The 20,921-nt window shown below is 40.8% G+C and overlaps 1 protein-coding gene across 2 annotated transcripts in view; it reads left to right on the plus strand.

Moving 5' to 3' along the window:
• LOC121354766 (fatty acyl-CoA reductase 1-like) overlaps positions 1-20,921 on the plus strand; it is a 112,966-nt gene that overhangs the window by 27,229 nt on the left and 64,816 nt on the right. The window lies entirely within an intron of this gene.

The following is a 20,921-nucleotide window of genomic DNA, read 5'->3' on the forward strand; positions in this document are numbered from 1 at the left end:
AGATTTTCTCTGGTTTGCCTCTCAGTTTCTGCTTGAGGAGCAGATAACAAGTCTTGTGGGAGCAGTACACGTTGGACTGTCTTCCTTCCACACCAGGACAATGATGTGGCTGCTCTAGTAAATATATCACCCGGGTTTTGCATTAAATGAAGACTGTAGACCTGACTCTTCCCAGCAGGTAATAAGGAGCATCAGTTCTAGTCTTTGGTCAGTCCTGGAAAAATTCTCCTCACCTGAGGAGAGCTTCCTGTATTGCCAGCCAGCTGCTTTTGAAACAGTCCGAATCCTCAGGGCTGGAAACATGTTTGTCAGCCAGCTGGGAATTGGAGCATATGTCTCACTTCCTGCACCTCAGTGATGTTTCATTAGAGAGTGCATCACAGATGCCTTCCTGCTCCTACACCCTTTTTTCTTGCAAAACTTCATCTCCCTCTCACTTTTGCTTGGGATTCCTCCTGCTCTCTTGTCAGGAGACACTGGTTCCTGTTAAAGGAATCAAACTAGGAAGAAGGTCCTAAGTCAGTTTTGGTGAAGCATCAATTTGCAGTGGGTACAAAGCACTTCAGCCTCTAACCAAAATCAGATTGTATCCATCTAGATTAGATATAATAGCTGAGATACCTGATTCCAGGTGGATCAAGTTGGGGACAGCTCAGGATGAGGGCTGACCTGTAATGACAAGCTTTACTGCCTTTTGTCACCATGCCCTTGATAATACAGTAGACATTATCTTAGGCTTAACACACTAACTTCTCACACTGCTGCCAACTGGAATGCAGCCTTTAGCATAGGAAAACTCCTCCTAAATGTATATTCCAGAAATTAAACAAGCCTTCTACCTTGCATTTTGTTATGAGAAAACCACCAAAATTCTAATAGATTAATTTAAAAATATCGTAGACTTTGAGAAAGGAAATGACATGTTTTTCAAAACCCTTTGTGGACCAGCACTGAGTAAAACTGTTGTTTGGCAATTTCTAATAATATTAATGCTATGGATTTGGTTTTTTCTCCTGGTTGCATTTCCCCTAACCAAGCTGCATTTGTTCTCCTTGGGAGAATCTTAGGTTGCTGTCTCATTGCCATGGTACCCATGTGGAAGGACTTAGAGTAGGCAGAATTTACTCCTGTAGTCACACACTCTTCCTCATCAGAACATTGATTCAAACTAAGTCATGACAAAGCAAAAAGTAGTTTTGCTATTTAAGCTTTCTCTGGATTGCTGACAAAATATGTTCTGACAATGCAAAGAGGAGGAAACATTCCCCCCCCATTGGCTTGACAAGTTCCTGGCCGAATTTGACAAGTTTTGGGGTGGTTTTTTTGTGTGTGTTAATGGTTTCTTAAAGTTGCCTTTACAGAACTCTGCTCTTTGGTGTTGCTGGTGAATAGGGCAAGCTGACCATCAACAGGTAGGCACAGGAAATGACCAAGGCACAAATTCTGATTTGAAGCCTTCATACTATAACAGCTTCATCTAGTCAAAATATGGTTGACTAGTTAAAAATTAAGTCTTTCTGGTGAGGAAGAGGAATTGTCTCCATGTTGCAAAGACCTGTTTCCCTGAATGTAAAATGGTCAAAATAGGAAGGTACTGCTCACAGCTCTAAGTCTTCTGCAGCCCTAAATGTTGCATGTACTTGTATTTGTGTTCTCTCTTCCAAGTCACATCTATTTGCTTGCCACCTGGGGTTCTTCTTCATGCAGATCCAAAATGCGTGCCCCAGCATTCAAATCCACTGCTCTGCTTGGCTTGGGGCAGGCAGCAGGATGAGTTTGCTCCCAGCCTGTTGCTTTTGCTGATGCTGTCTTTCCCTTGTGCAAGGAAAGATTGCTGTTAGATGGAGATGTTAAAAAAAAGAGGGCTAAGAGGTTGTGTCAGCTAAGGGCACGTCTGTGAGGCACCTTAGTCTGGCAGCACAGCGGCATGGTGTGAGCTGAGAGCTTCAAAGGGACATCCAGAGTGTCAGCTGGCACATGAATTAAACAAGCAGTGTTAATTAATTGAGAAGCAGTGCTGTTTGGAGGAGATTTTAGCACTCCTGGTGCTGGAAGCAGCTTGATCACAGCTAGACCAGGTTATCCCTGCAGTCCTCTGCTGCTTCAGGGTGATTTCAGGATGTTCTCCCCTTGACTGGTGGTTTGGATGCTACAGGTGAACGGGTTTGGTAAACACATCCCTATCTGTTTTCCTTTGGTGAGTGTATCATGTCTTTAGAGTACTGACAATATTGGGATTGCCTTCGGGCTTTTTTGTTTTGTTGTGGGAAGAAGGGATCTTTTTGGGGGTTGGTTTGTTGTTTTCTTACACTGGTGTTTTGGTTTTTTATTAGTAAAAACAAAGGATCTAGTTGTAGCGTGTGACAGAAGAGCATTGTGTGAAGAGGGCAGTTAAGAATGGTAGTTGCAGAATCATGTGTGCTTGTTGCATTTTATTGTTTTGAAAACAAACATGCCCCTCCTCTCTAGCTGCAATCTGCTGATTCAGTTGAAGAAGCAAGGTCAGCTTTCATCTCTCTTTTTTCCTTTCTTCCTGTAATCTAGAAATATTTTTGAATATTCATTGTTCACTGCCAGAGAGCTTTGTGCTTTCCTTCTTAGCTCTCCAGTCACCCAGGACTCCGGGGTGTTTCCTGCTACTTCTGCTCCACACCCCACCACATTTTTGAGCTGAAGCAGGTAAAAAAGGCCTAATAGTTGGGAGAGAAGGAGGAAGGTTACAGGTATGCAGTCAGAGGAGGCAGGGCTGCCAGCAGCAAGGGGACAGATTTAATTAATTTGTATTTGTGTGAAAGATTTTAAAACTGGCCAGTGACGAGTGGTCAACACGATGGTCACTCCCATGCAGTGACGAGGGACGTGCCTTACCCTGCTCTGGGAGGGATTGCAGAGATTCATGACAGAGAGTGGCTGTAATTCACTTCTGGTTACATCAGATTTCTGAACAGTGCAGCTGGTGCTCGGCAAAACAAGTGCATCCTCTGACAGGAACAGTCAAAGATTTGCATGGAGAGAAGGCCTCTGGACCAGGGAGATGAGGGTGTTACCTCATTCTCTTGAAGAGAAGAAGATGACACCGTCCATAACACGTAAGATGTCTTGGGCAACAAAGATTTCAAGTCGTCTCTCAGTTAGCTGACTATTGTAATTGAAAATAGGCAAATCCACACCCTTTTTCTCCAGGCTGTTGTGGTAAAACGAGGAGGTGTCTCTGATGGTGACAGGGTGGTCAGGTTGCTTGGAGTTAGGGCCTGAATCCTCCCTTCTGTTGGAAGGAGCAGTCCTTCGCCAGTGTCTGCATCGGAGCCAGGATTTTTTGGGTTTTGTGTCTTCTGCCATCTGGGACTGGGAAAGAAAGCATTGCTAATATTTGCAGTTACCGCTGAGAATTGTCCATGAGTGACTGTAAGATAAGAACTACTTTCCCTCATGAACTTCCTTATCATTTACAGCTTTGGTGGCAGGTGGCGGATGGCAACGTAGCTGTTAGGGCAGCCAGATAGATGAGCAAATTTGGAAAGCTGCCCTGCCTGAACACATGTTCCTTTGCACAAACAAGTTTGGAAAGCTCCTCTGAATGGAGAGTACATCAGATCACTGTGTTTATTAGCTCTGACTTCTATGTAAGCGAAATCAATATATTTTGAGAATGGAAAACTTTATAAAGTAACTAACTTTTACTGTTCTGATTTAATCAATGAGAAATACAAAAAACACCCAGCTATGAAATAATTAAAAGTGATAGGCATTTCATAAGATTTTATCCTAATTCTATCCCTTTCTAGGCACAGCAAGAAGATTATTTTAATGAAGTTATGAGTATTTTACTTTGTAGTGATGTTTGGAGTAGAAAAGTTCAATGGAAGATTGAGAATATATGCCCAGATGACATTGAAATGGTAAATATTGCACCGCTGTGAAATAATAAGTCAATTTTTAAGCTTTACAACATTTGAAGTATTTCTTTAAAAGCTGACTTTTTTTTGTATGTCTGAAAGTAGTTGTAAAATCAATACCTCACTGACTTAAACATGCTGTTGCCACCCAAACCTTTGCAATGAATTCTGACTCCAGCTCTCATCCCCTGAGTCCCACGAGTGTCTGTGTGTGGGTGTAACCTCTGCTCGTGTCAGTGTGTATTGTTCTGACAATAGCACATCTTCGAATGTGCTTGCTACACACCTGGCCTGTGGAGGAGCTCCTTTGTTTTCTTAGGAATTACAGTAGGACTTCGTAATTTCTGTTGCTGTGTTTGGTAGATTCAAAGCTTGAGAACAGAGGACCAAGGTCCAATGGGTTTACTTAAGGATTAAATATTTATATTGTATCAGGATTTTCAGAGAGCTCCCTGCTTAACTGTTCCCATATAAAACCATAAATGAACCGAGCCTTAAAGAAAAAATACTCCCTTAACAGTGCCAAAAGATTAAACCCAGTATTTTTAGTATATACTTGGTGACAGAGAAAAAGCCTGGTTTCTCAGTGCAAGTGAAGACAGTCTGAGACTTGTGCAGGTTCTGCCAGTGGTCATCCAGCAAATTCTGTTTCTAACTAGATGCCTTTATGACTTGTGAATTAGAAGGACTGTAAGTCTAGGCTTGGATTAGTTGGACTGATTGAATCAGAAGTGTTCCTATACCTGCCTGTAGCTTAGCTCTGGGAGGAGTTTGGTGCCTCCACAGCAGCTTCAGTGGCAGTAAATGTCAGGCTTTTTAAATTTAATTAATCTAGTTTCCAGGTGAATGCTGTTAACCACTTTCTGTCTGTTATGTGTCTCCCCAGCATGTATCCTGTGTTCCTCACCGTTCCATACTTCCTGCCCCCTCCCTGGACTTAATGCAGTATCGCTGCTTAATTCTGTACAGCAAGCTTCCCTTCCCAACACTCAGCCAGATTCATCCCATCGTCCCTCACTGGAGACAGAGGCAGCCTAAGAACAGATTTGATGCTGTATGAGTGATTTGAAGGAAACATCATTCTGATGTCAGTGTCCTTTAATATTAAGATATACAGTTTTTTATTTTGCCACTCTTAAGTTAGATGCAGTGTGTTTGTTGTACCAGCTGGGAGTACCAAGAGCCTCTTTGGGTAGGAAGAGCTGCAGGTAAGGCTTTTTTAAAGATGGCTTGAAGCGTAATTCTGTCTGTGGCACGTTAACCAGAATAGGTGAGGAAATCCTGTTTCAGATGATGATGAAGTGTAGGTTGCACTTTAACAGTGATTTTTGTTGTTACCTGTCTAAAACTAACTGGTTTTGGGGAAAGAATGGATAAACCAGTTCACACAGTGTGCAGCTGCGCTGGCAATTTTGGCTCTTTCAGTTTTGGATTTGGAAGAAGGAGGTTACATGAGTCTCAGCCTCTACAAGAGCTACAGCATTGTCATACCTAATCGTGGAAAGTCATGAGTCATGCTATCACCCTGTGATAGCCTCCAGAGTGATCGAACATGCTTAGAAGTGGGGTGCTTAATGATATCCTTTGAGGTTATTAACTTTGCAGGACAGGCTCTTTAACTGGTTATACTGGAACAATTAGAAAATCAGTATTTCAAGTGCACAGGAAATAGCTTTTCTTTTCTGAAGACTTCTCAGAGGTCAGTGCCTTTACTTGTCCTCCCTTAACCCACAAGCTGCTTTTTAGTCCTCAGCAAGCTCTGGCTGAACTCATAGTCACCCTCTCCTTTCCTCTCCTCTTGCCACGTGACCTTCTGCACACTCTGTTCACAGCTCCCTGGAGGACACAGCTGGTGTGTTAAACTGCTCCGACAACAATGCCTTGTCCTCTGCTTCTCACTCCAGATTTGTTCCTCCTTCAGTTTTCTCTGGGATCCCTCCTTAGAACCTTAGAGTTGTAGAATATCCAGAGTTGGAAGGGACCCACAAGGTCCATCCAGTCCGACTCCTGGCCCTGCACAGCCACCCCAACAATCCCACCTGTGCCTGGAGCATTGTCCAAACGCTCCTGGAGCTCTGGGAGCCTTGGGGCTGTGACCATTCCCTGAGGAGCCTGTTCAGTGCCCCAGCACCCTCTGGGGGAAGAAACTTTTCCTGATATCCAGCCTAAACCTCCCTGCCACAGCTCCAGCCTGCAGGATGCAGTCTGATTTTGTCAATTGCCATAACAACTTCACTCAACAGTTACTCAGCATCTTCAGCAACTCCAACAGCTGTTTTCAGTTTCTTTGAGCAGCTAAGAACAAGGTTTTTCTCATAACTGGGCAGCAACTAAAATTGTTTTGCATATGGTTTGTTAGAAGTTTCTTGCTTTACAGTGTTCCTGTTATGTCAGAGGGAATGCACCCAAACCCAGATGCATCCACATTCCAGCCTGAATTACTAGAGACTGAATGAGCACTATAGAAGAATGAAATCCACCAGAGCAGATCTTTTCTGCTCCTTTTTTCCCCATGTGATTTCTGTCTCTTTTGATCAAATTCCTTATTCTTTTGTTAGATTAAGAAATCTAAATTTAATGCAGCACTATTTCTCTACCTTACAATGATGCAGTGAGCTGGAAACAGCTATGTATGGCTTAGATTAGAAAAGAATAATATGTGGGAGAAGTTAGTAAAAATCGTAAAGCTTTTTTCAATTTGACTTTGTAAAAGGTTGTCCAGAAGGAGTGCAATGACTAGAAATATAGTTCAGTTGTTGTTTGGTCTAGTCTACCAGAGGCCATTCTTGAACAAAAAACCCTATCATGAAGTTAAATTAATTATTGCAGTTGATATTGGAATAAATACTACCAGCTGTCCTGCACCTTCAGCAGTTCTGAAAGTAGATGGACATACCTTCCCTTATTCCTTAACTGTGCTTTTACGTGAGAAAGTCAGAGGATAAAAATCAAAAGGTGCAGGGTGATACGAAATAACTCAGCAGCAAAGGTGCATTTCATACATTTTTAAGTAAATTAATTCAAATCTACCATAGCTATTCAGGCAACTATATTATGGTACCATTTCTCTGAAGTCTTCTACAGAGAATCCAAGAATTCTAAGTTTAGCCATGCAGGTTTCCCACTTTACAGGGCTTTTAAATGTTACGTCTTTTCTGGTTTGACTTTAATGAACAAAAGTAGAAAAAGCTAGGTCAGGTAGATGACCCAGGTAGGAGCATTACCTTGAAAGTCCTTTACAGCTGCCTCTGAGAATGCTCTAGGAAAGCAGCAGATCATCTATATTTCTTTAAAAAGTGAAATATTTCAGAGCTAAGGGAAAAAGCACTCAGAGGAGAAGGAAAGAGATCTGCAGAAAAGGAGAAAAAGAGCAGCACAAGCATCATGGAAAGACAGAGAGTGATGAAGACAAGTAATAAATATTTAACAAATCAAAGACAAAATTTATTTATCTTTTGGTGGTCAGGAAAATGTTTTCCCTTAAAGAACTTCTCAAGACACCCTCTCAAAAAACAATTTCCTGACCAATACCTTTTTGCTTTTGTTTTGTTCACACACCAGAACATCTTCAGTTGAACATTTTCTTTTACTTATATGATATCTGAAACACTCATTCATCTCTAAAAATTTCTCTGCTCTAGGTGCTGATTTATTTCTTGCTTTTTGTACTCCTTTCACTTTTTGGTCCTTTTTGGGGCTAGTGTCAGTAACAGTAAAGTAGTATTATGTAGTCACTCTGCTCTTGCATCTGAGACCTCAAAGTAAAGGGCAAATACTTCTTGCTCCTCATATTTTCAGTGGGCAGAAAGAGGGGTGTCCAACAAGGAGAGTCAGAGTCTCTTTCCGTTGTTTTTTTGCTGGTTTTTTTTTTTTTTTTAATTTGCACTGTGCACATTATTGACCTTAAGTGACAGCAGCAGGCAAGCAGGAAGAGCACTTGGCTGTGCATGGAACAGAACCTCTGCTCATCCCAGCTTCCCATGGAAACCTTCATGGAAATACCACTGGAGTAGTAAGACTATGTTTGGGGTTTTCATTCTGATAAAAGAAAAGAAAGGTGTAAAAATCTGCTCCCAGAGTAAAAGGACAGCTCACAGGCTGTGGCTTCTAGAAAGCAGAGACAAAGCCTTTTTTTCTGGATTAGTCTCCCTGCTTGGACACTCCCTGGTTTTAGTCATTCAGTAGCTATTTGGAGGCTTTCCCAATATGGGAAAGATAAAAGCATTTGGTTTTGGTTGTCATTAAGCAGACAGTGTTCCCTCAATGAAAAGGAATTGTTTCCTGGGGAGCAGGTTGAGGCAGGAGACTTGAAACATCTCAGGAAAGCCTTTCTGGCCAAAATAATTATTGGCTCCATGGTAATCTATTGTTCAAAACCAGAAATTGTCATACTCAGAATCCAGGTGTTTGATTAGTAATCACAGCAAAAAAAACCCAAAAACAAAACAATACTATAGAGAAGTTGCATAACTCTGTGAAACTCAGTGGTTTTGTAAGTATTTTTATTTCTTTCTGAATAGTTCTTTATTTAGCTTGGAAAAATTAGCTACATGGAAAAATTATCTGTATTTATGTCTGTCTATAATGTCTAAGTTGTTTTTGCCTAAGCGACAGGATTATTTGTATGAGTTTTATTTTTTTTTTATCATCTTCATTAGTGGTAATGAAGGCTATTTTTAAGGCCTGTATTTGGAGATACTTGCCAGAGGCCAGCATACCATTTACAGCAAGCAAAACTGAATGCCAGCCCAGAAATTAACTAAACTTCAGCTCCCCTCTCCCCTTTTATGTGTTTGTTTTCTTCTTCCTTGTCTTCTTCGAAGAAAAAATGGTATAAAATGTAGTTACAATGGGATAATACAAAACACAGAATTCTAGAAATACAGAATGGTTCATCTTCCACCTCTGGAAGCTTTTTTCTCCTTGCCATCCTGAAGATGGTCTTGACATCTGCCTTTTATTGTCCATGGGTCTGCTCTCAGTCTCCATGGCATTCCCAAAATACCACATTTTTTACTTCCAATGACATCAACAAATTCATTCAGGTCCTTTGGATGCTTCCCAACCAGTGCCACACTCCACACAGGAAGATTTCTGTACCAGAGTAACACTTTTCTCCATCAGATTCCCCTATGAGACACAGACACCTGAGAAGTCTAGAGTGCAGACTTACAAATTTATATTTTCTACACAGATGTAGCGGAAATTAAGAGAGTTTCCTGTACTGAAGTTACAGTTTCTATCCAAATACCTGTGAATGAACATCAGGACTTAGGTAATATAGCAGCAAAAAAAAGAACTAACTGATGGAACACTGGTTTTCTGACATCCCATGCATCAGTGTTTGGCATTTTTGCAAATAATAACTTATTCCCCTCTAAGTGGGTAAAAACTAGCTGTTACTTCACCAGATTTTTTCAGGGGTTTCATTATACTGGTGTATAGGATGTGATTTGCCACAGTGCATAAACAAAGCAAAGGAGAAGGCAAAATGGAGAAAAAACTAAAGAGTGATAATTAGAAAGATAAGACCTATTTCAAGTACTTTCACATACTGTATAAAAATACACCATTTAAAATGTTGTGTTTTAAAGATTTCCATGTGGAGTTGATCTAAAGCAGCTTGAAAAATGGACAGTCTCATTTGGCCTTCAAGTTGCAGGAAACCTGAAGTGGTTTTAAAAAGCTTGTGAAGGTTTGGTTGGATGGGTTGTTTTTTTTTTACTTCCAAGGTGAAGACTTCTACCTTAATCTCTTTGCAGTTCTGACTACTTTCCCTTCTGTGATTGTGCAGTGCCATGAGAGTGCGGTGCCTGAAGCATGTCCTGCCTAAGATTCTCCAGCCTATGTAACTGGTGATGTCCCGCTCTGACAGAATGCGTTTTATGAGTAGCCTAAGACAATTTTTGCTTTCTACACAGGCAATCCAAAGAAATTAAGGAATCACAGAAGGTAATAAAATGAAGTCCACCTTTGTGGCATGATGGTGAGGAGCAGGGAGGGCTGAGAAAAAGGCAGGTGCTACTCTGTGGTGAACAGGCAGGAGAAGCCTCCAAGCTGCTGAAATATGAAATGGAGATGAGCCCAATATAGTTTCATGTGTTTAGGCAAAGGTATTGTGATGCTTCCCTGTGAGGGAGGACTGTAATTCCGTGCCTCATCTCGCTCTGATAAATTCAGCAAATCTGTGAGAGTTTTTAAAAAACGGCTTAAACAAAAAGATTTGACTGGGAAAGATAAATGAGAAACAGTTTAATAGTAGGAGACATAGCAAGCTCTGATTGAGAAGAAATGAGGAGGAGGAATAACCAGAGTTGATTTAAAAGTTGTTGTTTCCTTCCCTCAGGGAATTCTCCTAAGTTCAGCATTTATCTTTATGTTGGATAGGAATAAAAAAAAAAATAAATTCTAATTTCTGTGCTGGAATGGAGGGTTGTGACGCATCTTGTTTTTCAAAAGGATGGTGTGGGGTTTTTTTTAAGGACCAATTCTGACATTTTGTGTTCCCCCACCACTTTGAATGAGTCCTGGGAATGGCAATTCAGAGATCTCTGCATTGATCACTGTTCAGCTGGGATCACTGACCAAGCATTTTGCCCTCAGGAGTGATATTGATGCACCTCCTGCTCTGCATCCAGAGGGCGCTGGCAGAGTGGAGGAACAGCACATGCCAGGATTTTGCATGAGGGTGTCTCTGTTGGGAGATACAGGCTGTCAAGAGGCACAGCTGATAGTGATAATGGATTGTAGGTTGTGACAAAGGGGGAACGTTGTCATGTCGTGTGTACGAAAGGAGGAAGGTGGTGTGTGCTCTCAAAGGCAAACACGTGCTGTTCTGGGTAGAAATGGGAAAGTAAAATGCATTGTTTCTGGAAGCTTATTGAGATGACAAGTAGGTTCTATAATGAGAGAGAAAAGCAGGACATTTATGCAACCTTTTGTAAAGATCATGTTTAATTCATCTTTGCCATGAAGATCTCCAGATCAGCAGTTGTGCTTCATCCATTGGCTGTACAACAGCCATCAGCTGTTATTCTGCAACAGATACTTCTGTGAAAGGGATATTTATTAATGTGCAAGAGGATTTAATTGGGATGCTCTTTATGTAATTTTTCAGGAAGAAAAGACCTCCATAGGAGCTCACACAAATTTCTCTCTTCATTGAGTCTCTAAAACACCTGCCCTAGTAGTCACAATAACAGAGGAAAAAACGCCAATTAGCTCATTTGAGATGTCATGCTACAAAGATAATGAAACTGTTACTTGATTAGTTTTTAGCCTGTGGGCTAAAGTGACTCGTACAAGGGAAATGGAAGTTTTCAGTGGGTAGGGAGTAATGAAGTGCAGGAAGCTCAGGGCTGGTCCCTCAATCCAAACCTGTGTTTGGGTGGTCTAGCATTCCAGCAGATCTCGGAAGCCTCCTTGGAAACAAGGGCCCTTTGCTGGGTCTCAGAGCAAGGAGGTTCCCTGCACTGATGCCAACAGGCAAGAGACACAGGGTAGAGATCACTGTTCTTTCTTTTCAAGGGGTTTCATGCCCTTCTCTTCCACCTTCCTCCCTACAACAACGCCCTGGGATTTAAGGGAGGCTGTTTTCAGTAGGGAGTTAAAAGCTGCCCACTCTTTTTGCTTAGGATTTTGATTTAAGGTCCTTACAGTAACAGCAGCAAGCTCTTCTTGTATATCTTGACTGTGTCAGTATTGTCCTTTGTTAGTGGGAGGGCAAGTTGCATGAGTTAAACATACGTTTTTTCACTTGGACTTTACAATGCTTTTCAAGAAAATATGTTGGATACAGCTGAGATAAGTATATTCTCTATGGGGAGAGAAAGGAATTTTTATTTTTATCTTGGGTTTTTTCTCCTTTCTTGCTGAATGGAATGATTTTGCTCTAAGATAGTGTACAGGGAAGACTTACAGCCTGAAATCTGTTTGCTCTGATATGTGGAGAAGAACATGAAAGCATCATAATAGGCTATTTCAGTGAAAGCAAAGATAAAATAAACTCTGGAGTAAAGGGGCTGTTTTTCCTAGGCATTAGGAAAGGAGTGTCAAATTGTCTTAATAGATTATATTGTGTGCACAGTAGTTCTGCTCTCACAGGCTGAAACCTGAGCTATGCTGGAGTTGTTCTGTGATAAAGTGACTTACCTTTCAATTCAGCTGAAATTGAAAAATGCTAAACCTGTTGTGGAAAGAGCAGGGTATGTCTTCCAGAAATAGCTGTCAAACAAAAAGCTCACCTGGCCTATAGTGTCAACTTGTCCGTAGATGTTGCAATTCTTTTTGCGTGTTTTGTGGTGCATCATGATTACACGGTGTGCCCTGATTGCATGTGTCCTTAGAGCTGTTTTATTTCTTAATAACTAGTGGCTTCTACTGCAAACCTCCCAGTACCTCCCTCATGGCAAACAGAAAGGAGGGGCTAGCTGATCCCCACACTCTGCAATAAATGTTCCCATGTTACCTGAGAGTTTGGCTGACTTTCCGGACTAAACTAACTGCTTGCAGATAAAGTTTGGTGACAGCTGATTTTTTCAGGTGAGTCATGTTCATAAATCCTTGTCCTGTAAGTGGTATTAGACCTCCTCTTCAATGCTGGGCTGGGATTTTTCCAGTCAAGTCATCCTTGGTCTTCACTTCTCCACTATCAGCAATCACCCTCTCATAGAAGGGATGTATTTAGGCTGATGGTAGCTGTCAGGGATTTCTTTTATTCCTTCTTGCTTTGTGGCCATGGAGGATCTGTTCCTACCATAAGTTTCCCCGTTCAGAAGACAAAACTTCAGGTTGGACTTAAAGGTCTTTTCTGTACTAAACAAGGTTATGATTCTATAAATAAGGGGAAAGAAAAGGGAGAAGGAGAAGGAGAATTAGCAGAGTATTGGCAAAACATCCACAAGGAGATGGAGAGATAGTCTGAAATTGAGGCATCATGCAAATCCTGGGGAAAGTTGCTGAGACTGTTATGATTGTCAAATACTAACACTAGAGTACTTGCTGAAAAAAGGTGCATGAAATGTTCCTGCTGGAAGGCCAGCGTTTCATTGTGGGAAAGCTTTGGCAGTGATACAGGACCAGCAAATTCTTGCTCTTTCCTGTCTCTGCCTCTCATCCCACTGCTACTTCACAACACCCTCAGCAGTGCTGACACAGCTCTCTCTCAAGCCACATCATAAACCAGTCCAGTGTATTTAATTCACAACATGATCCCACAAGATTTCTTCCTACACATGTAAAGGGACAAGAAAAACATGGCCTGAGTTGCTAAAGGTAAGAATTTCTAGAAAACCTTAAAGCTACTGCCAAACCCTTAGTGTTTAAGCACAGTATATTTTGGGTTTCATAAAAGAGAGCAGCAGAGGATTGGGATGCGTTTCCCCTGTGCATACGCTGCATTGATTGTCTTAGGCTTGTTGTCAGACCTGAAGGGTATTGAAATTAAGGCTTATGAATGTACATATTTAATAAATTAATTGGCCTAGGCTCTGTCTCGGAGTTAAACTACAGGTAGTCTAAATCTGGAAGAATCAACCTTCTATAAGAAAATTCTTTTGTACTGTAAAGATGATATAAAAATTTCATTGTCACCTGTGGGCATTGCTGCTTGGTATGGTGATTAGAGCTGCTAATAGCTTTTATGGAGTGTTTGGCACCTGGCAAGCTTGACATCTCACAGCCAGCTGGGAAGCCTGGCAGTGCAAAGGTGTCTATTGTCTACTCTTCCTTGAGTTCATAATTTGACTTCTAGGTCATAGGTAATAGTTTTCATCTTCTGTCACTGTTTCTAAGATTATCTACTTGTTCTGTGAAATACTTACGTTAAGTTCTTTCTGTCCTGCTAAACACTGTGCCTTTCTAACCTGAATTTGAATGCTGAGGTTTACTGAAGGGCTTGAAAATCTACAAAAATGCCTGCCTTTAATTTGTAAGAAATGGATCATCCAGACTCCTTAGACTGGATCTCTTTGTATTCTTTGAAGCCTGGGTACACGGGATCACTCTATTGCATTTATTCTTCATCCCCTCAGTTTGTATGTCTTGACAGCAACCATTTTATCCTGTGTTGGAGATTGCAGGTAGATCAAATAATTCCTGAGTAAGTATCATCTAAGCAAGATTTTTTTTCCCCCAGCACAAATCACCTACCATCTCCTTCCTGTATCTATGCTTAAACTTCCTTCTGTCAAAAGGCTCATGCTGCATTTCCAGACATGATTTCTTTCCCTTCTGGTCATTAAGGACTGTCTTTCTTGCAGGACGTGTCTGCCATTCAGTTGTTAAAATCCCGGTTTCTTGGCATGCGTTCAGTATAAGATCAAAGAGGAAGGATGTTGTGCTATGATGGATGTGGTGGCAATCTCCCAAAACCTACACTGGCTTCCAGTGCAAATTAAGGCCACCTTGTTGCACTGTTTACTGTGGCTTCAAAAACCTTTCAGATAAAACAGGCATACTTGGGTTCTACTGTTTCTGTGACTGCCACCTTTTTTCTCTTCTCATCCTGTTGGAAAGGGGTCAAGAAAGAGAATTGGCAACAATTTTAACAGAGGATCTTGTAGGCTGTGAGTACTCAGCCAGGAAAAATTTTCAGGAAGCCAAATATGCTGAGTTTCAGGCTGTTTGGTACTGGCAGGGGAGGAGGGGGAGGGAAATACGTTGTTCCTAAAATAGCATTTTGTGCTACAGAGATTTCAAGAACTAAATTTTTGAGCAGAGTGAAACACCTCTCCTGCTTTGTTTTTCCTTTGGTCTCTTGACAACAGAGAAGTTGTTTTATGCTATTAAACTGTAGAAAAAATATTGTTGCTGTTACCATGTACTAATACCTACTACTTTCCTAAGAGGTGGAGTTGAGTGAGAGCCCTAACCTGTGTGCAGATTTTAGTTAATGTCTCTGTATTGCACCAAGTATCCTGCGTTGAAGACTACTCTGTCAAGGTCAGCGTATGTTTTGGCTGTTAATTACAAAACTTTTTTCTTTCTTGTGGCAAACCTAGTGGGGTTACATGCTACTTTTTATGTCCTTGCCCAACTGAGCTGTGTATTTTGGCAGCAACTTTCCAGCCTGACAATCTGTGTGTACCTCATGTCAGCCCTTCCTAATAGGACTCTTATCTGGACCTAAGATTAGCAGGAAGAAATCCAAGATGAGGGATAGCCAACAAGTGTCACAAGGCTTGGAGAATGCGGGCAATAATTCAGTTGGTGACACCAGCACGAGCCTTTTGGCTGCTGTTCAGAGAAGTGGGGAGTTGTAATAGTTTAAGTTGCTACACCAAGTCACTTAATATTTATTTTCACAGCATTTCCAGGGTTTGGGCTGAGGACAGACTGATCCTGTGATTGCAGAGATCCAGGGATCTAAGAGAACTTGCTTAAGATGCAGATCTTCTGTATTTTGTTTGGCACAAATTAATTAAGAGAGGGAGACATTGCTTGTTCTGAATATCAAAGTTTAAAATACACAGAACAGAGAGGTTTAAGGTAGAATGTGCCTACTTTGCACGTCTTCTTGTGACGGAGCTAGTGCTTCAGAACTAGTACCACGTGCTTGATATTTCTATCTTCAGACTGTGGGCTTCGTCTCCAAGATCAGGAGGTCATACAAAAGTTAAAGAGAGCATAATTTCTTGGAAAAATAAAAAATTACTCAGAAAAATTGGGTAGAAAGTTATTTTTTTCTCAAATGATTTGGATAAATAGTTCCCTTTAGATGGGTCTTAAATATCTTCATTTTAACACGTAGCAATTTTCTGTCCCTGCAAGAATGGAAAGGGCTTAAAAAAGAGAATAATCAGGAGGCATATTTATTTTGGTACTTCTCTGTGGTCCATGAAGCTATTCTAATCTGCCAACTTTGTGTGGTCCTGTGAGTTTTCAGGGCATGCACATACTAGTCCCTCCAGAGGCACTAAAACCAGACAGGCTGCAGGGATTGACATTGGATTGTTCCATGGGACTGGGCTTTCTGAGGCCTCTGAAGTCAGCACACCTACCTCATTTTCAGGGTTAAAATTATATCAAAATTTAAACTGAGTTGACTTTACTAGGACTGTGTGGGGTTCCCTAGAAATAAGAAGGATTTCTTTGTTTGATTTGTTTTTTATTTTATAGATCAGGCTAAGATGAGATTGAAGGGTGGGGGAGCCAGCAGCAAACTTTGTGGATATTTTTCTTTATCAGATAATTAAGATCTTGTTAAATATATTAAAAAGTAATTAAATAACTTTATTCTCTGTAAGAGCATGGAAATTTTGAATGCAGAGCTTCTTAAGGGTGAGAAGGAAGTTTGTGATTAAGGCAAACATGTACACTAACTTGAATCTGGCACTGATTACAACAGGATTATTCGAGTACTTTAAACTTTTCTCAGATGTTTGGAACCAAATCATCATTGAATTTCTTCTTTTGATTCCCTGCTTGAATTTCAGTGCACAGGGAATGTATTAGATGACATTGGTACAGTCTGACCATCCTTTTCTGATGCTGCACTTATGTTTTATTCAGTGCTGGTTTTTTTTTAACTTCTGTAAATGTGCCTTGTCATCTCTCATCAGCTTGTCTTCTAAATATTGGAGAAGAGGGGAAGAAAAGAATTGGTCCCTTTATGTGCAAAAGGAGGAAGAGTTTTCACTGTGCCAGTGTGTGCCAGCCAAGAGGCATTTTCTATTGACATTTTATTGTCTCTTCTTTCTGGAGACGTGTGTTTCAAAGGTTCCCAAAGCTCTCTGCTGCCTCATTATTCAGAGCTGCTGATGTGAAGAGGAAAAGTTCCTTCATGCAGCTTTCACTAACTCCAGGGAATTCTCTTCAGTTTCTTCTTCCTGCTCTTCTCCCTTTATCTGAAGAGTAAATGTTTATGTTTCTTGGAGAACTTAGGGCAGAAAAATCTGCGGGCTGCACTGCCTGTTTTCCACAGAAACCAAGGAGAGGTAAGTTTTCCTTGCAGTACGTGAGAAAATCTAATTTGGAAGGATATAATTTTGGTCTTCTAGTTTGGCTTCTTCCACCTATAGTTATCATTTCCCTCCTGAATCCACAGTTTTGTCTTTTTGCTCTTGAGTGAGAGGAGTAACCGCCACGGCAAAAAAAAAAACTAGCAGCAAACCAGAACCCACCAAGAATCAAAACAAGAACAACAACAAAATACTTCTTAAAATTAATGTATGTGGTCGATAATGATGAAATTGTAGTACTGTAACAACAACTTTGATGAGATCAGTGTGTCTTACAGTATACATGGTCTTTCTTGCTGTTGTGCTCTTTGGCTTGTGAAAAAAACCCCTTCTAGTTCTGATCAATGCTTTGATCCTGTAACCTGCTCAATGGCTTTGCAGCAACTAGCTGTAAAAAACAAGGGAGAGTGGATGCATATGCTGGACTATGTGATGCAGAAAGGAGCCTGCAGAAGCTGCACCTTTGAAGTCTCTGGTAGCTGCTGTTCTTACCAGGTGGATAATTAAATAGGGTTGAGGGAGAATACATTGATATTTGGGCTACTGAAAAATATTTATTCTTTAAAATCCTACGTGACACATGTAGGTATGTCCTCAACACCATTGCCTCGTCTCAGGTCTAAAATGTTTGCAGGCCTGTTTTCCTTAATTTTGGAGAAAAAACAGGCTGAGTGAGACTGAACAGGTTTCACTAAAAAATCAAAAGGCTCCTCCTGCATTGAGTTGCATCAGTGGCCTTTCTGTTTTCTTTTTTTTTTTCTCTATTTCTTCATGGTGGTCAAATACTTTGTACCACTTGGGAGGGTCAGAGCATCTGTGAAGCTGTGTAGGTAATGCTTAAGCAATCTGGAAGTTTCAGCTTTTGCCCGCATCTGTCCTGGGGGCAGGTCTTTGGCCCAGCAACCACAATTCCCAGAGGTTTCCGTGTCTGTTTGCCTGTCATGTAGCATTCAGCAGTTTGCAGGATCCGGCTGTGCATGCTGCTTGTTGTCTCCACCTCTTAATTATGGTGTCACACGTCTGTGTCTCTTTAGATTTAACTGCAATAAATTAAAATGGATTGAGAAACTAGTGTGGTTTTTCAAGGCATGAAAGGTTTCAGGGAGCAATGAATTTCTCCTTGCATGTTGCTACTTGGGGATGCTGTTATGGATTTGAATTGCTACTGTTGGCAAACAAAAAATTATTTGAAATGTATTAGCTGGAGAAAAGTGATTTAACCTTCAGGCTTCTAACAACAACATTTATATTTGGTGTAAATTGCTTGAAGCAAAATTTCTTTTGCAAAGAGGATTATCATCAGGAGTTCAGTCTGGCTGTAAATGTGCCCATCTTTGCATCGCAGGGTTTTATTTCTTTATGCTGCTTTAGCTTCTACAGTGCCTGTACAAAGGGTGGATTATGGCCTTCCTTTTAATTCTGTAGCTAAATGAGAGGAGTTTTATCTTTGTTGTTGCTGTTAGGTGATGTTAAATAACTGTGGAAGTTCAACAAGCTGTAAGGAACTTTTAATTTTTCTGTAGAACAGCCATTTTATCATCCTCTTTGCTTCATTTTCTGTCACCAGTAAAATCTCCCTGACTTCACAGGCTACACAAATCTTTTTGTGCCTAAAGACCTTTGGAAATGCATTATGTAACTTCAGTGCCTCCTTGCTGGTACTTTCTGCTTGTTTGTGTCAGCAGCGCTGTTGTCACAAATCGTGTGCAGTGTCGAACTACTGCCATTTTCTGCTCTGATTCACTGTTGCTTCTTACTGAAAATGCAGGAAATATTTTAAATCCAAAGGCTCAAATCTAAGTTAATTCATGTTAATCCTTGTTGAAACATTGGCCATTGCACTGGAATGTCTCTGGTTGTGAGTTTGGCCCAGAAAATGAAATCAAAGGAGCAAAGTGACCATCTCCTGCTGTTACTGAGGAGCCAGGAGTTAAGTCAGTATGATGTAAAACAAGTCACTATTTCAGCTATTTCTAGCATGCGTGGTGTGTATTTATTTTCTGATGATTAAACAAACAATAAATGCTTTCAGGCTAAAAACCCATATTGGAAATAATTACTTTAATGTATTATAATTACTTGCCTACTTTGGAGAGTCTCTGTAATACATTCTGGGACAAAATGTAAAAAACAAAATAATTTTATGAAGATGTATTGTTCAGGCATCCCCAGTGCTCAGACCATTTAAAACTCAGAGAATAATTAATAGACTGAGGAAGTAAATTGATGAGACAGAAATAGTCTGTGATCACTTTACATTGCTCTTTCTGACCTCAGCTATACAAGTTCTTCTTTCTTTCTCTGCATGTTCCAGGTTGATTATAACTCTTTTAGAATCCTGATTAAAGAAAACTGTCTTATGTATGATTGGATATTTTCACCCAAGATGAAAAATTTATTTTCAGAAAGTGGCCAAAAATTATTTTGTCTTAAAGGACTCTTGCTGTCTGTAGCATTTTTTCCAAAACCTATTGCTTGTCATTAAGTGTAATTTTGGTTGAAGCCGGTTCATTACGTTGAATATGATGCCTGAAAGACTCATCTGAAGAGGCTGATCCTCTTCTTTATGGAAATTACATCCCTGCGTAAAGTTGTGCAAGAAAAAGCTTATCAAAACTAGTCTAAGTACAAGGAGATGTCAGAGATACCATTTTTGAACCTGGATGTACATTTATAGGCATATGGTCCTTTGCTCTTGCACAAAAATAAATTTTTTTTTCATTTTATGCAGTTGAGTTGAAAAGACAAGTATCTCAATAGATAAGCTTCTGAAATGGCTGCTGTCTTGTTTGAACAGGGCAGTGATCCAAACCATACTGAAATATTCACCTCAGTCCACCTCCATTGCTCATGCTCCCTTTTGCTGTCCCTCCTTGACCCCCTGCAGCCATGGGGCTGCCGTGGGCAGTGGCAGTGGCAGCATTCAGTGAGGTTCAGGTCCACATTTCCTTTCCCATCTCTCTGGCTCTGGTAGCAACCAACCCTCTGCATCACACCAGTGCAATCTGGATGCAGATTTGGCATCACCAAAATGCATGGAAGATGAGGATGTGGAGTAGTTGTTCTGTTAAATATTAGCTCAGTCGTGCCTGCTCTTGGTGGGGGAGGTTCTGTGCTATTCAGCTGAGGATACAAGGGTTGTCTTTTGCAGGGGGGAAGCATTAAGTTGGTAAGATTAGGATTCCCACCTTTCCCTTTGCTTGTCCTTTGGCACAAGAGCATGTCTTTGTAATGCAGCACTGTAGCCCATCCTTTCTCTTTGATCCAGAGGAGACTGTGAGAGGCAGCAGTACCCTCAGAACAGCTTGTGCACTTCTGTCTGCAGAGGTGCTCAGTGGGATTCCTGGCTCAGTGGGATTCCTGGCTCGTGGGCTTTTCATGCTCTGGCTGGAAATGAGTCAGCATCAGAGAGATTTGTGCTGCTGCAGAGATGCTGCGCTCAGTAATTCAGGTGGCATCAGAGATTGCAGTCCTGCTCCAGTTAGTGCTTAAAGCATCTGAGTTGCCTGTATATACTCAGTTGAACTGGGCTTCAGGAAGCTCTTGCATGGGCTTTTCTCCACAATTCAATGGCTTTCTCACCTCCAGTCAGATTTGGAAGAGCCAGGAACCTCAGCCTATGAAATATTCTTTACCTCACTAAGGGTCGTCTCTCTGCAACTTCTGACCATAGTTCAAGTAGTTCTACCAGGCACTTAATGCCTTGTAGTTTAATTGACTGGAAAATAGTCAGTGCTCAATATTGGCTATTTATTCCTTAAGATGAAAGACCAAGTATAACCTTCTGCAGGAAACAACTTGAATGTAAAAAGCCAAAAAGGCATGCATGTAGTTCTCCCTGGTTTGAAGTAGACCTCCAAAGGGTCAAGTTAGCAGGTATTACTTGGGTTAAGAGGCATTACTTGGGTTACACCCTTTGACCTCAGAAATCCTCTGGTTCCTTAAAATCTCCATACGTTCTTTAGTACTTTCTTTACAAAGGCCAAGGAAATTCAATAAAAACAGAGAAAAATTAATCACACTCTTAAAAACATTTAAAAAATCAAAAATAGTTGTACAAAATAAA

Source organism: Pyrgilauda ruficollis, unplaced genomic scaffold (assembly GCF_017590135.1).
Source record: "Pyrgilauda ruficollis isolate IOZ18807 unplaced genomic scaffold, ASM1759013v1 scaffold238, whole genome shotgun sequence".
NCBI lineage: Eukaryota > Metazoa > Chordata > Aves > Passeriformes > Passeridae > Pyrgilauda > Pyrgilauda ruficollis.